Raw genomic sequence first — 15,480 nt, forward strand, 5'->3', positions numbered from 1 at the left:
TGGCTAACGGTCGTGTAGTGTGGAACTTCCATGATCCGTTAATGTTGGAGGTGAACGTCGACGATTCGTGCCAACCGACAATCTACCGTTGAACATCTGTCCGTCGAATTAAAACAGGTGGCAACCAGACTCATGTCTACACCAGCTGTTCATAATATCTTGCAAGTGTATGCTTACAATTAACCAATTGTGTCTGCACCATGACGACAACCGTCCGTTGCGAAAATCGTCTGTTTGCTCTGCACTAACTATATCATGAGCCTTGTTCAGTGACTCACCATTTTTGCTTTGTGGAGAGAATGGACGTAAGTGTATCTGGCGAGAAGTCTTTGTAACAAACACTTCGCAATCATTATTTACGACAGCTTTACGGTGTTTGGAACGTTCGTTATCTTGGCATCTTTTTGAACTATTAAACTGTATGGAAAGCATTCCTGCTCTTTTCTTCTTTTCTTGACTCATGCATAAGGGTTGTCTTCATTGGAAAATAAATGCTGACAGAGTAGGCATTTGCTCAGTTTGTGCTTTATTACGACTATTTCTTATGTCTAATGTAGACATAGCACAGCTTACAGGCATTATTCATAATTAACGCATAGATACGCCCCTGCAGAAATGGTGAATACCGTTGAAGCAAATTTCACTACAGATTATCGTAAATGACATTGAAGCTTCAACCAGCAGCTGTTTATACCACATCATGTGTGATTAATTAGGTGGTTTGAATTCAACCGCCGGCCGGGGTGGCCGAGCGGTTCTAGGCGCTACAGTCTGGAACCGCGCGACCGCTACCGTCGCAGGCTCGAATCCTGCCTCGGGCATGGATGTGTATGATGTCCTTAGGTTAGTTAGGTTTAAGTAGTTCTAAGTTCTAGGGGACTGATGACCTCAGCAGTTAAGTCCCATAGTGCTCAGAGCCATTTGAACAATTTTTTTTTTTAAATTCAACCTGTTAAAATAGTATCATATGTGTTTTTCCCAGCCGGAGCAATGACTCTACAAACAAATTTACCCTTGTGTACCTAGCGAAATAGGTTTATTTCCGAAACCTGTAAATTTAGTTGAGTAGAATTGTGTAGCTCTTAGAATATGTAGGGCCAAGTATTTACTAGGATGAACTCGAAAGCTACCAAAAATCTACAATGAATTTCACGGATTCAGTCCGCAAATAAACATCAGCCTCTTCACAAAGTAGATAAATGTTCCGGAATCTTAGAATCTGCTTTTGAAACATATGAATACCACGGAACAGTTCTGAGAATTGACTTAGTGTGACCAATTACTTCCTTGTGCCTCGGATTGTGAGGTCCTCTTTAATGTGTAGTAAAACTAGACAATTTCACAGTAATAAGGCAGGGGACTGTATTTTGAGAAGTGATATGGTCGACCGGTTAACCTAATTTAGTTTTTTTATTTAACATTTTTATACTGGAATCGGAAAAATGGAAGAAAAAAGGGCGGCGGTGGTGCTACTGTGTTCTCTGCCTCGATTAGTTTATGGTAGTTTCGCGGAAACCTAAGTATAACAGTACCAGTTTATGCGGCACCTTTCGTGGAATCTTGCCAGTTGAGTTTATTTGACGTATCTGTAACGTCATGGTGTTGATTAAACAAATCTGCCACACGGCGTGCAATTTTTCGTTCAAGCTTTATATCTTTCATCAGCAGATAAGCAATAGTTGGGTGCGGCATAAGCCGCCTCGTCAGAACCGATCTGGCGGACCGCCCACAGTATGATTCACGTAGTTACTCAGTCACGTATCATCAACCGTAGGTATTAGGATAATGTAAGTTTTCCAGCCATTTAACGTTGATATTGCATCCGTGCATAATAGTAACATTTCGTCAACTTGGTAGAATCATATTGCATTTGTTAGCATTGGGAATCAGTCACAGCACCAATCATTGTTCTGTTAATTGAAGAATGCAGATCAACCTGCAGGATAAAAATTGCCAAGGTCCTCTATGTACTCCTAGAGCAGTAAAATATATGATGCAGTTCGTGGAAGTAGCACTAGGTTATCGACGAAATTGTTTAATTTCTGGCAGTGTTTGAGAAACCTGAGATCCATGGCGCGAAACTCCTGGATCATAATGCAAATTAACTTCTGTGGGACTCCCTCGATCTTCTGGTTCGGTACACACAGTTTTAGGCAGCTCTACAGTCATTTATTTCATGAATTCACATTGCTCTGTCACCAGTCTCTTCAAATGGAGCGTGGTTTATGTATTCATTTTACTTCTACCGAGCCGCTCCCTCGACCATTTGTCTGAGACCTTACTTGGATTTAATCTGTGAGGTGGGCGGGCTTGGGATGGCATGTGGCAAGCAGGTCCACTTTCACGGCCGTTTATGTCTGTATTTTCAAACCGGAGCCGCTAGTTCTCATTCAGGTAGCTCCACATTTGCGCCCACTATGCTAAGTACACGCCGCACCATTCCTCTCCGCAAAAGTAAGTCTTTCGCGTTATGTGAAATCGAACCCCAGTATTCAGCGTCGCAGTCAGGGTTATTCGCCTAGGGATGTAGACAGTGTATGAAAAAACATATCAAGTGGAGTGAGACTACTGCTTCTGTATACCGAAAAACGTTGTAGATTTTAGAGGGTTTCGGGCGAAAAATCAACTGCGGATGGAAACCGGTGTCCCAGACTATCATCCACTGAGGCAATAGATTTATTTATTTATTTAGCGTATGGCATTACATATGAACAACAACTGGCAATTGTTGATTACATAGTTTTGCAAAACTGTATTAATTTCTTAATTTATAATTTAAAAAAGTAAGTCTATAAATTGTCTAATTTGTCGATCCATTCAAGGGCTGACTCTGTCACTTCAAAGAAATCTCCAAGTTCCCATGGTAAGCTCTTCTGCTACAGCTTATTAGAATGTGGTGGATCGTCTGGTGTTTATTTCCATAGTCACACTGAAAAGATGAAGCCCTTCCCCATCGCTAGAGGTTTTCAACACAGATGCTGTGGCCTGTGCGGATTCGATTAATTGTTGTCCAGGCACGTCGCATTAGTTCCATGCCGTCTAGTCTTGTCAGGTTTTCGAAGGGTCTGATGTTTCTCATGGGCAATAGTGTTCCACATTTCTGTCCACTTTTTGTTGATACTGAAGTAGTTACCTGTGGCGATTCTGCCAGTAGGACAGATAGCTGCCTAGATTTTAATCGGTTCATTCGGAGTGCAGGAACGTCAGAGTGCATTGGAAGCTCGGGGATTTTAAGTAATTTTTGGTATTCCTTGAGGAGGGCATTCGGTCTTCGGAGGTCTGGTGGCGCAATGTTGCTTAGAGGTGGTTACCAGTATACAGGAGTAGATTTGATCCAGCCGGTTATTGTCCTCATTGCTGCCTTTAGCTCCACGTCAATTTTTCTCACATGTGTGCTATTGAGCCACACTGGGGCACAGTATTCAGCAACAGAATAGACCAGCCCTAAGGCAGCGCATCGTAGGCAACAGAGTATGGCATTCATAAGAGACACGGCCTTCCTACACAGCATTTAGCTCCATATTCTCCGCTGGCGATAATGGCAATCAGTGACGATTGCTGAATAACAAACAACATAGCGGGACGTTCCGCCTGCGGTCTGTTACAAAGTCACGTTTGCTGCTGAATGGGTGGCCTAGTGGCTGGAACCGGCGCCTGTAACTTGGGCGCTCTGTACCGTCGTTGGATGACATTTCCGGACACGTGTTCCTATCCTCGATTTGTTCCCCAAGACACCTCTACAACCCCTCGAAGTTTGTCGCAACATTTTTGGGACACCCTGTATTGGCTGAATCATCTAGGAACGTAAGCTCCTAGAATTTTAACAGTAAACCTCTCGTTTAGTGCCTGCCACTGCACATTTTCACGCTTACTCAACGAATTAGTGACGAACTGCGCTGCTCTTCTCTGGATCTTCTATATTTCCTCCATCAATCCTACCTTGTAAGGGTTCCAGACTGAAGAGCAGTGCCCCATTGTCGGTCTAGCGAGGGGTTTTTAACGTCCGTAGTGGAAGGGTGAACTACCTAAGATTCTTCCAGTGAATCGCAGGCTGCCATCTCAGATCGTGTAATAATACAATAGCGGGAGTTTCCGCATGTTTAAGTGTAATACGTCAAATTTGTGTTCACGGTCATTTGACAATCCGCGCACAAAGCATTGATTCTCTGCGGGTCTTTATACATTTTGCTACAAATTCCTAGCGTTGAAACTTCTCTGTGTACAACAACGTCATCCGCGAACAGCCTCATTGAGTTTCCTGGCAGATTAAAACTGTGTGCCGGACCGGGACGCGAACCCGGGACCCATGCCTTCCGCAGATAAGTGCTCTACCAACTGAGCTGCCGGAGTGCGACTCGCGAGCCGTCCTCGCAGGTCTAATTCCGCCGGTATCTCATCTTCTACGTTCCAAACTTCACAGACCTTCTCCTGCGTAACGTCCGGGAGCAGCACCCCGGTCATGAGCCGTGGTCGTTAGTTCAATTGGTGGAACACTTGCCCGCAAAAGGCAAAGCTCCCCCCTGAAAAGCGAAAATTCAATTTGGAACCCCAATGAAACTTCCGATCTTCCCCACTTGGCTATTTACATATACAGTATTGTGATCAGTAATCCCTTGCGGTAAGCTCAAAATTAATTTTATTTGGGAAGACTTCTCTTCGTTAAAAATGGGATGCTATGTTGTATTTGCTAGGAACTCTGCGATGAAGTTCCTAAGTTGGACCGATAATCCGTACGCTTCTGTACGTACGTACGGAACGGTATCGATCACCGAAGTAAAGGAACACGGCATCGACCTGGTCCCCAGTATCTACTGTCCCTGGGTCTCGTGGACGAGCAGAGCGAGCTAGATTTCGTGCGGTCGTTATTTGCAGAAACACTGTTGGTATTATAAACTGACGCTACAGCATATGACAGAGAATAGCTCCACATATGACTCCAGTAAATGGTACCTGGAGCAAAGGCGGCAACTTCATCACAATTTGGACAACACAGTAAGACTTCGTCAGCGCAGTATTTCTGTTAATGCCTGTCGTAAAATACAGGGTGGCGCAGATGAAAGTTGCTCGTGTAAGTTTAAAGGAAATGCAGTGAAATTACTGAAACGAAGAGCTGAAATGGACTTACCATTTATTTACAATGAAAAGAGCAGTGAAAAATACATTCATAGAAGACATTGAAAGTGACCCCCTGCAACGTCAATACACAGCTATGCAGTTCCAGGGACACCTTAGACGTGTGACATGTTTCTACATTTTGCTGGAAGAAACAGTATTGTCCTTCATATTCAGTGAGTTGAGCAAGAAATGTGTTAAATATTTCCGTACATGCAACCGTATTGAGACTATTGTGACAAAATATCGGTCCTATTACACCAAATTCAGAGTTTTTTCATCATAGAGTGATTGCTGTCACACAATCTTTGTCAGCGCATTTTATCGCTGTGGCATGCCGATTGGTCTACACTTTCTGAAAACAAGCTTCGGGCCTTGAAACCTCTCCCCACGGCTTGGACGACCTCTTCACGCCCTTCTCGGCGGGAGGAGGTCGTTTTGGCCCGGTTACGGTTTGGACACTGCCGGTTCAGCCACCGCCATCTGCTGACGGCTGCCCCGGTGCCGTTCTGCCAATGTGGGCAATTGCTGACGGTACGCCACATTTCAACGTCCTGTCCGAATTTTAATACACTGCGCATTGATCTTGGCCTGCCACGTACTCTGGATGAAATTTTAGCGGATGACCCAGGAGCAGCTGCTCGCGTTCTTCGTTTTATCCACTTGACTAACCTGTCTAAGGACATTTGATTATGCTGTTTTCTTTTAATCCCTTGCCTGTTAATGTGCCTTTTATAGTGTTGTCCTTTTTAGTTGCTGTTTTAACATTGTGCCTCGCAGTGCATTCATAATTTAGTCTGGGCGCTAATGACCACTGTAGTTGTGCGCCCCAGAACCACACACAAAAAAAAAAAACTTAGGTTTCTCCGTTGCCCAGTATCTCACGTTCTGTGAATCCACATGGCCGGAAAGATGAAATCATGCTTCATGACTTGTGATGTAATGGAAAGAGTCTAACAAACCATCGTTGGTGTTATTCAAAAGCCGCGTGCAGTAATCTACACGTTTCTGTCATCCTCCCGTCGTTACTGCACAACCGTCACACGATAAGACTTCAAATTAACGCTTCTCAATATCCGCTGGCAACTCCTACTTACACGCGCCTGTTTGGGCCAATTTAAGCGTAGACTTCTTTGGGCTCTGAATAATTCTTCGGCGAATGCGTGCAATTCTTTGTCGTTTTAGATTTTGCACAGATCAGTAGGTGCGCCAATTGATATACAGACCCAGTATTGCTCCCTTTGCTGGTAGTCTTCTATCCGTACACTTGACTCCGAAAATTTCGCGAGTTTCGTTAATCGAACCTGTTTTCACCTAAACTTCCACCAAGTCAATTGTTTCTTCAATCGAGAATGTCATTTTTCAGACAGACCGCAAAGAGAAACGTCTAACTTTGCTGATGAAGTAAACTGAAGTGCTGACAGAAGAATGCTGACACTCGATTATTGCATAAAACCTCCCACTGTCGTAGTTCGTTGTTTCAGGAGTCGAAATATTGCATTCGCATTCAAATGCAAGACGGCTTTCTTTTAACTGTGCCGCCCTGTACCTTAGGCGATGAGATCGCCGGTGCGAACCAGCTTAGACGTGAGTGGCACTCAAGTTTTGAGAAGGCGGTACATTTTTCTACAAATGTGTGGTGGCAGCCATAGGAACTGACGAGGCCGCTGGAAGTCTCCGCTCTGGCTCCGTCCGTGTTTCCCGAGAACGCTGAACGCGTTGCCAGCGGGGCGCGGCCGCCTCGCGCCGGGCTGCGTGTCGTCACGCCGTGAGGACGCGGCATTGCGTCACCGGCCGCGCCGTTGTAAATACCTGCCCCGCTGTGCGTCCGTGGCGCCGGCAGATTCCTGGTGGCTGCCCTGCCCTGCTCTCCTCGTGCCAGGGCACAGGGCACGGACCGGGAGACCGAGGGGTGCCCCTAATGTTGTAATTATCACGTCGAAAAAAAAAAAAAAAAAGATACCGTATTTATTCGAATCTAAGCCGCACCTGAAATTTGAGACTCGAAATTCAAGGGGAGAGAAAAGTTTTAGGCCGCACCTCCAAATCGAAACAAAGTTGGTCCATTGTAATATGAGACACAATTTAGGTCGAATGAATGACGATACAGCTACAGTAGTTTGGTTCGAGTCGTAAGCTTAGCAGTTAAGCTTTACCAGGTAGCCATTGCTATGCGTCAGGCGCTCCGTCCGTATTTATTCGGGTACCCTTCCTTTTTCGCGTGCTTCGTCTGGTTTGAATCGATTGCTTATTTTGCTTTGATCTGATAAGTATCGTTTTCTTTGTCATAGGTGTTTACGACACTCTAAGCTGAAAGTGCATTACTGTACTGTGTCCTGCATTGTTTGTCGCATTCTGATAGTGCGTGTTTACGGCCTGTCGCCGCTCGCGGCATGGCTTGCTTTTGTGCGCCCTACCGCCACTTAGAATAAAAAAAAGAGAGGAATCGTCTCATTAGCGAAACAATGGCAAGAGACTGCTATTTGTTGTTACTTACACTGCTGCTTTCTTTGATAATGATCAACAAGAACCAAATAATAGACTGCGTAGGATAGAAGATGTTGTGAACGAGAGTTAGGCGAAAATTTTTCTCCGTTTGAAAACCTTTGCGGCCTCTTCTTTAGTACATCAAATTCTGCACAGAAATTAGTCATCTTAGATTTAAAAATATAGTCAGTTGCCGTGCTTCATTTCTGACTGTATCACTATTAGGCATAAGAATAATACGAATATAAACATGACACGATACGTATATTCTTCCGCGTTTGCTGTTGTCTCACTCTAGTTTCGTAGTTTATTAGGTAGACAGGATTTAAATGAGATAGCAGCAAACACGAAAGAATATATGGCACAATGTTTATATTCATATTATTCTTATGGTGAAGAGAATACTGCATGTCATTCACATTTCATCAGGTTCCTATTAGCAACCATCTCTTCTCACAGGTAGGAGAAAATTCAGAACGTAGAGTTGGCCATATTGACAAACATCCCAAACAGTCTTGCCAGTCGGATTTTCGTAGTACATTGAAATTCTGCTACATTCGAAGATGAACAATACGGAATTTGTATTTACTTCGTTGGGTAATGTATGAAAATGCAGTAGTCGAAACTCGGGCGGAGAAAAAAAGCTCGTCTTCTACCCTTTTTTTAAAAAATTTATTTAACTTTGTGCCTACAAAGCATGCCTCTGTAGCGCTACATGTATTCGACGGCAGAAGTTAGTTGTGGCGGCACCTACCAACATTTTTCAGAACTTCCGCTTGCTTTGCACTCGATTCTAAGCCGCAGGCGGTATTTTGGATTACCGCTACGGTCGAAGGTTCGAATCCTGCCTCGGGCATGGATGTGTGTGATGTCCTGAGGTTAGTTAGGTTTAAGTAGTTCTAAGTTCTAGGGGACTGATGACCTCAGAAGTTAAGTCCCATAGTGCTCAGAGCCATTTGAACCATGCCACCAGATGATCCAAAACAAAGTAGCGCAGCCCATTGATCAAGTGAAGGTGGCCAGCGCCATTTTGTTCTTGTTCATCCATCGGCGCGCTGTGGTTCTGGCAGGACTGCTAAAATGTACCTGAAAGGAAAAATATTACGGAACTACTTTTTCGAGGTCGTGATTAAAATTATGAATATCCCTCGTACAACCTGTGCCGTACTTTGGGCGTGTGACGCCAGTACTTTATTTTAGGGCCCCCTTCCTACACTTCAGTATTGCTACGCTGTTATGGACTACGAACAATGAAACTGTGTGATCGTTAACTTCAATTTTCAAAGCGCATGTGCAAGTTAAGTATTCAGAAAAAATCATCACAGAAACACGAAAACTGGACGTAGTATATGTTCAAAATAGAAAGAAAATCAGTACAATTTCATAACTTAACCAAAATTACTTCACTTAAATGCGAGGATATAGAAAAATTAGTCTTCTTGTTTTGATTAATACAAGTTTTAACAAATAATCTAATGTATGACCAGTGTTTTCCCAATAAAACATCTGGTTACTGGTAATAGGAAAATCCTCTGCCTTAGAGCGTGTATATTCTTGACATCTTTCCGGAACTCCGAAAGTTAGAACTTCTGCACTCTGTTTTCCGTTTAGAACACTAATGTCGCCTACACTTCCACAGCTACACAGTTAATTGTTACTGTTTTGAGCCCAGTTTCACCTGAATATTCAGATCCACATGGTTCATTTTTACTTTTTCCGCTAAAATATGAGTCAAGTTGCGGTATTTACTGTAAAAGTTTACTACACCTTTGTCTTTTTTTCTTCAGCTTTCTTTTGATATACGGTACTACGTGATCTAGATCGTACGACGAAACCACCGCCGTGAAATGAAGGAAAAAAAAAACCTATGATGTACAATTTGGAAGCTAGACTAATCATACTTTGATTTTATCAAATACAGTAGAACCAACTTCACGGTGACTCGAATTACGTACCTTAATTTTAAGTTGAGAAGCACGTGGAACAATGGTGTATTGTTTATGACGCTAAATAACCATAAATGGATGAAGAACTGAACAACACGCAAACGCGACATATAATAGGCTACGCGATTACTTGGAGAGCTATGAGATCAATGCGCTCGTACATGGAAGACGTTATTCAGGTGGACTAGTAGTAAAATAAGAGTTTAATCGCAGGTAGAAATATTTGCCGATACATTATCGAATGGCTAAACGGTGATGCAATGTACGTTAAAATTACATATAAAAAATAATTTTTCGATGACAACATTTTGTCGCTTCCAAAATTCTGCTGCTCCAAGCAGTTGCACATGTTACACATGCCTTGCTTGCAACTGTTGATGAATAACGAATAAACGCACACAAAACTATACATCTATATAGCAGACAGTCTTGTTGAATTTAAAGATGTTTTATCCTCGCGTATTATGATCTTTCTGGAGACCGATAATCTCTGTTGTGATCCATATGGAGGCCGCCATCAACGCTCTTGTAAAAGTAAGCTTGCTGTGTTTTTTCACAAGACCCACAAGGCAGTAGGCGCGGACAGCCTAGGTTGTTGTCGTGTTCCTTGACTCTTCGATAAAGTTCCGCACTGTAACCTAACAACACATGAGCCTACAGAATATCAGACGAACGTTCTGATTGAAGAGTGTCTAGCAAACAGAACACAGCATTTCATTTTTAAGCTAGAGAAATCTTTAACACGTAAAAGTAGCTTCGGGCGTACTCCGAATACTTTGCTTTTATCTACAGAGGTGTATTGTCTCAAAGTAAAGCATTCAACAAATGATAGAGTTTTATTAAAAATAGGCCCTTCCATTTCAATCAGGTTTTGAAATGAGTGACTGAGTTCACATTATGATCTTTGAAGACCATCCGTGAGAAGTTGTCTCAAAGTTGCAACTAAAGAATGACCATTTTCAAGAAAGTGCCCAATACGTTGTGAGACCAGAAACGAAACACTAAACAGAATACTGTGTGCACGCAGATAGACAAGAAACTAATAGTGATGAAATCGCTGTCATCTGCCGGAAAGGTAGACGCCAGTGTTCGTTACGTTGCAAAATAAGCTCTACTCTTTGATTACCGTGCAAAGGTAAAACTGTGAGTGAAAAATATTACGGAAGTCTTACGCATCATCAGCTAGACGGTGCCCTTTCCCATAAAAATAAGTATTGTTGAAAATAATTGTAATATCCACGCTATTCATCGTATTTGGCGACGTATTCCTTTAGATAAGACCCTTGTGGCGGGGAGAAATTTTTTGAGGTCAGTGAAGGCTTATAGCAACTGTAGATTTTGTAAACCTTTCGGACTTGCACTGCAAAGCTGAAATTGAAAAACACAGGGAGGTTGTAATTAATCTTTCGTTACTTGAGCCAGTGTAGACGGAAAACTGTTTGCCGTATGAGTACCAAACTTCATAGGAATGGTGATCAGATTGGGCGCTGCAAAATTTGCCTTAGGCACCGGTAGTGATACGGCGACGAAGGGCTGAGCACTGCAGTTGTAGAGTGCCAACATGGGTCTAGACAACGTGAGCAGGGCAGCATTCGGAAAGCTATGTTTTATTTTTATTTTATGTATCACAACAACAGCAACAGTACTGCTCCTCTTCACTAGTATCGATGTAGTAAAGGAATAGGGAGACGTCGTCTATCCACAGCGGGATGGAAGAACACGATTCCGGAAGTTCGAATTAACTGGCGATTTGGGAATTTCTCCTGGGAGAGGCCGATGGCCACTTGCGCTACAAATTGTTAAAGAAGCTACTGCAGCCATGGCTCAGAAAGCTGGACGCAACGTGCGATCTTCGAACAGTGCACGAACTGTGTCACGACAGCAGAACAGTCAATGATCCACCGTTTGAAAAGTGCTGCGAACAATTACGAAATGGTATCTCTAGTGCGGTTTCAGTCTTTTTGTTGATTAAGATAGTCGTCACATTGATAACGGTTGTAAACATAGCACGCAGTTAACAAACGTTACCCTGTCACGTTGAAATTAAGATGTGTTTCTTTCAGTGATTTACTTGTTATTTGTCTTTCACATGTCCTTACAAATGTTTCCATAAAGTTTCATTGTTCTACAGGGGCAGCATCGAGTACATAAAGTCGAGGTACAACCACCCTATAAGCCAGTTCTGGCTGTTTCGTCACGTCTTTCTTTAGTTTCTCTTTCGTTGGCTAACTTTCCGTTCTCCCAGCACCAACCCGCCTTGATCCGCTGTTGTAATGAGAGACTGGCGTTTCCTGGGCAGTGAAAGGCTTCTGAGAGCTGGCATGAGCAGGAGCTTCCGATCTCGTGGCGAGGCCCAATTAAAGCGACCCATTGTGACATGTGCATTTTTATTTACTGTAACTAATAACTGCCATGGACATGTGCTACAATGGATTTTATTACATGCTACTAGTTTTGGAGAATCAGTTTTCGACTTTCAGGGATTTGAATGTGAACAGTTACAACCACACTGCACTGTTCTCAACTCCAGCACGGACGGGCCTGCTCCACGCCAGGGATTCCTAATTTCCTACTACCGCCAACGAATGTGTATCTGATGATGATCTCTAGAGTAGATTGAAACCGGTCATCCACAAGTAAAAAGTAACAACTTATACGCGACCACGACTGTGCTTACTAAATAATTTAATCAAAGGCTAGCATAAATAAAAAGGGATATGGACAGTTTTAACCCTTTCAGACCTGGTGAACACAATTGTGTACATAAAGTTTGTTCACTAATATTTCGCTGGCAAGAAATGTCAGGTGCATCAAAACTCATTGTGCAAATTTTTGTAGGTTTAGTTTAGCCATGCTCCAGCAGCTGCTGCTCTCTTGTGAGCAGTCTGTGAACTACATAGTAAAATATACTCTCTGGTGTTGTCTCTCTGTGGGAAACCATTACTCGTTGACTTTATTGCTGTAATAGTCACATTGTGGGTTTTGTTAATGAATGTTTTGTGCGGTTTCCTTCTTTTGGAAACGTTATACATTCTTTCAGTGGAATTTTCAGCAATTTCATTCAGTTCATATTTGTTTTATGTATCAGGTAAATTTAATGTACACATTTGTGTACAACAGGTCTTTAATGGTGTAAAATAGGAAACCTAACCTAAATTTGTCTCAGATGTGTTTGCATGGTGATGGTAGTTATGTGTGGTATTTTTTTCAGTAATTGCAGTACCAGCAGCAAGGAGGAGAGTAACTAACCAGTACACAGGATTTTATTTTAGATTTCTGGCTTTTGACTTACAAATATGGATAAGGAATTTCTTTCTGTGGAGAAAGATTGGGACTTGATTATGGACATAATTGAAAATGGTGACGTTTCTGCTATTAGTTTGAGTGGAGATGAGGATGACAGTATACCACTTATTGAAAGGCAAGCTCCACAGATAGTGAAACGTGTTGGAGCAGATAAAGTGGGCGTGAATGATGTGTGTAGAAACACCATATATGAAGATGAAGATGACGGAGACGGTGATGGATGCTGAAATGAACTTTTTACGCAATGAAAACAACCCAGAATTGAATAACCTGTGTGAAAACATAATGGTGACACCTAAAGAATCCATAAAATGGAAACGCAAGCCTCTAAGTACCATGGCAGAAACATACAAAGCTCCAAATTTTGGAGAATCTGTCTTGTGTTTTCCAATACAATACTTCAAAAGATATATATACCAGATGATTTGTTCACTATCATGGCAGCACATACTAATATTTATGCATTACAACAAGGCAAATCCTCATTCAAGCAGACAACAACTCAAGAACTAGAGGTGCTATTTGGTTTGCATATACTGACTGGCGCTTTGAAATTTCCCGGATTACGAATGTATTGTGATACAAGCCTGAAGGTAAATGTGTTTTGGGGAAACATGTCATGAGACAGATTTTTAGAATTACGAACAAATTTATACGTGGTGAATAACCTGGAGAAGCCACCTGAAAATAAAGATAAATTTTACAAAGTCAGGCCAGTTTACACAACCATTTGAAAACGCTGCAGTGAACTTCCTATAGAAGAGAATGTTTGTGTGGACGAAGGAATTATTCCTTTCACTGGGAAGTTTTCTGCAAAGCAGTATTACAAGAGGAAACCAAGTCCATGGGGAATCAAAGTCTTCATGTTGTGTGGAAAGAGTGGAATAGTGCATGATTTTCTTTTGTATCAAGGTGCTACAACTGAACTAAATACCACATGCTGCAAAAAATTTGGATTAGGTCCTGCTGTTGTTTTAGGATTTTCTGTTCCTTATCATCTGTTTCAAGTTCTGAAATCTCAAGGCATCAGTGCAGCAGGTACTGTCCGTCAAAACAGGTTTGGAAAGAACTTGCCTTTCTCAGATGATAAAACAATAATGAAACAAACCAGAGGTTACTGTGTAGAAATTACTAGTGCTGATGACATTACCATGTGTTAGTGGTTAGACAATAGGCCAGTTGTATTGTGTTCTAACTTTGTTGGTAAAGGCTCAGTGGATGAAGTCGAGCGTTGGGACAAAAAGCGCCATAAATATGTGAAAATAGAAAGACCTGAAATAGTGAGAAGATATAATCATGCAATGGGTGGTGTGGATCTATTTGATCAATTGATAAGCTACTACAGAGTTTTCATCAGATCTTGAAAATGGCCTTTGCGTATGATTTTTCACGCTGTTGACTTTGCCATCGTGCAAAGTTGGTTGGAGTACAGACGAGATGCAGACAACCTGTCTATCCCAAAGAAGAAGCAAATGGACCTTCTTTCCTTTCGTATCAGGGTAGCAGATGGATTGATACTGTGCCAAAAGAAAGTGACTGGAAAGAAGAGGGGGCGCCCGTATGATGAAGGACTGGTTTCAGACATGAGAGTCATACCAATAAAAAGAGGAGAATTACGACCAGCTACAGAGATACAGTTTGATTCCATTGACCATTTGCCTTTGCATGATGTAGGAGCTCCAAGCTGCTGCAAATTTCCAAAATGTACAGGGCGTTCAAGAATTCAGTGCAGTAAATGTAAAGTACATTTGTGTCTCCAAAAGGACAGAAATTGTTTTTTGCAGTTTCATACTAAACCTTAAACTCAGGTGTTGACCATTATTGTTTAAACAAGAATGTAATATGGAATTATTTTTATTGTTTCCTCTGTTTTAAAGTGAAATAAAGAGTGGCATAATTGATCAGTACTGTTAACCTCCTTAATGTATGACATGAAGCTCGAGACCTGATGGACACATTTGTGTACATTAAATATCTAGAAAAGTAGAGATCATACGAAATTTTTTCTTAGAAAAATGTTGTCAGGAAACTCACCTGAATGCAAAAATGATGTCAGACATTTTTTTTACAAGTAAATAAAAAATCAGGTCTGAAAGGGTTAAGATAAGCTTTGATGGACAATCGTTGCATTTCCATCTACATGTTGTCTACAATTATTTGTTGTGTAACTGAAATTTCTTTCATAAAGATTTCCTTGTCCCATGTTGTGCATACTGTTTCTTTCACAGAAATAGAAAGCATTTTAACATGTATTTTGTATAATAAATAACATGCTGGGTACCATATCGCAATAGCATAATTTAAAAAAATGACGCGTATGGTTTTGTCAGCCAACATGAAAGTTGCAATAAAATATCTTGGTGTTCCGTCATCCGACTGGAATTTTTTCGTTGTTACGTCCTAAGCTGCAATATCTGGGTACTGGCTACTTTCTTGTAGCCCCTAGGGACTGTCAAATCTCTGATTCAATCCTACACACACACCCTCATTCCTTAAGACAGTTTGAGATGTAACACAGGCCGATAGCATACAGTCTGATGATCAGAAACGGTACGCCACCAAACTGTGTTAGGTTTGGCGTGATTGCCGCGCGGGATTAGCCGAGCGGTCTAGGGCGCTGCAGTCATGG

General features: G+C 42.0%; 1 protein-coding gene across 5 annotated transcripts in view; it reads left to right on the plus strand.

Annotated features, from left to right (window-relative positions):
- LOC126174987 (leucine-rich repeat flightless-interacting protein 2) overlaps positions 1–15,480 on the plus strand; it is a 259,584-nt gene that overhangs the window by 145,101 nt on the left and 99,003 nt on the right. The gene's annotated exons all lie outside the window — the stretch shown is intronic.

The sequence above is a fragment of the Schistocerca cancellata genome, chromosome 3 (assembly GCF_023864275.1).
Source record: "Schistocerca cancellata isolate TAMUIC-IGC-003103 chromosome 3, iqSchCanc2.1, whole genome shotgun sequence".
NCBI classification, from domain to species: domain Eukaryota; kingdom Metazoa; phylum Arthropoda; class Insecta; order Orthoptera; family Acrididae; genus Schistocerca; species Schistocerca cancellata.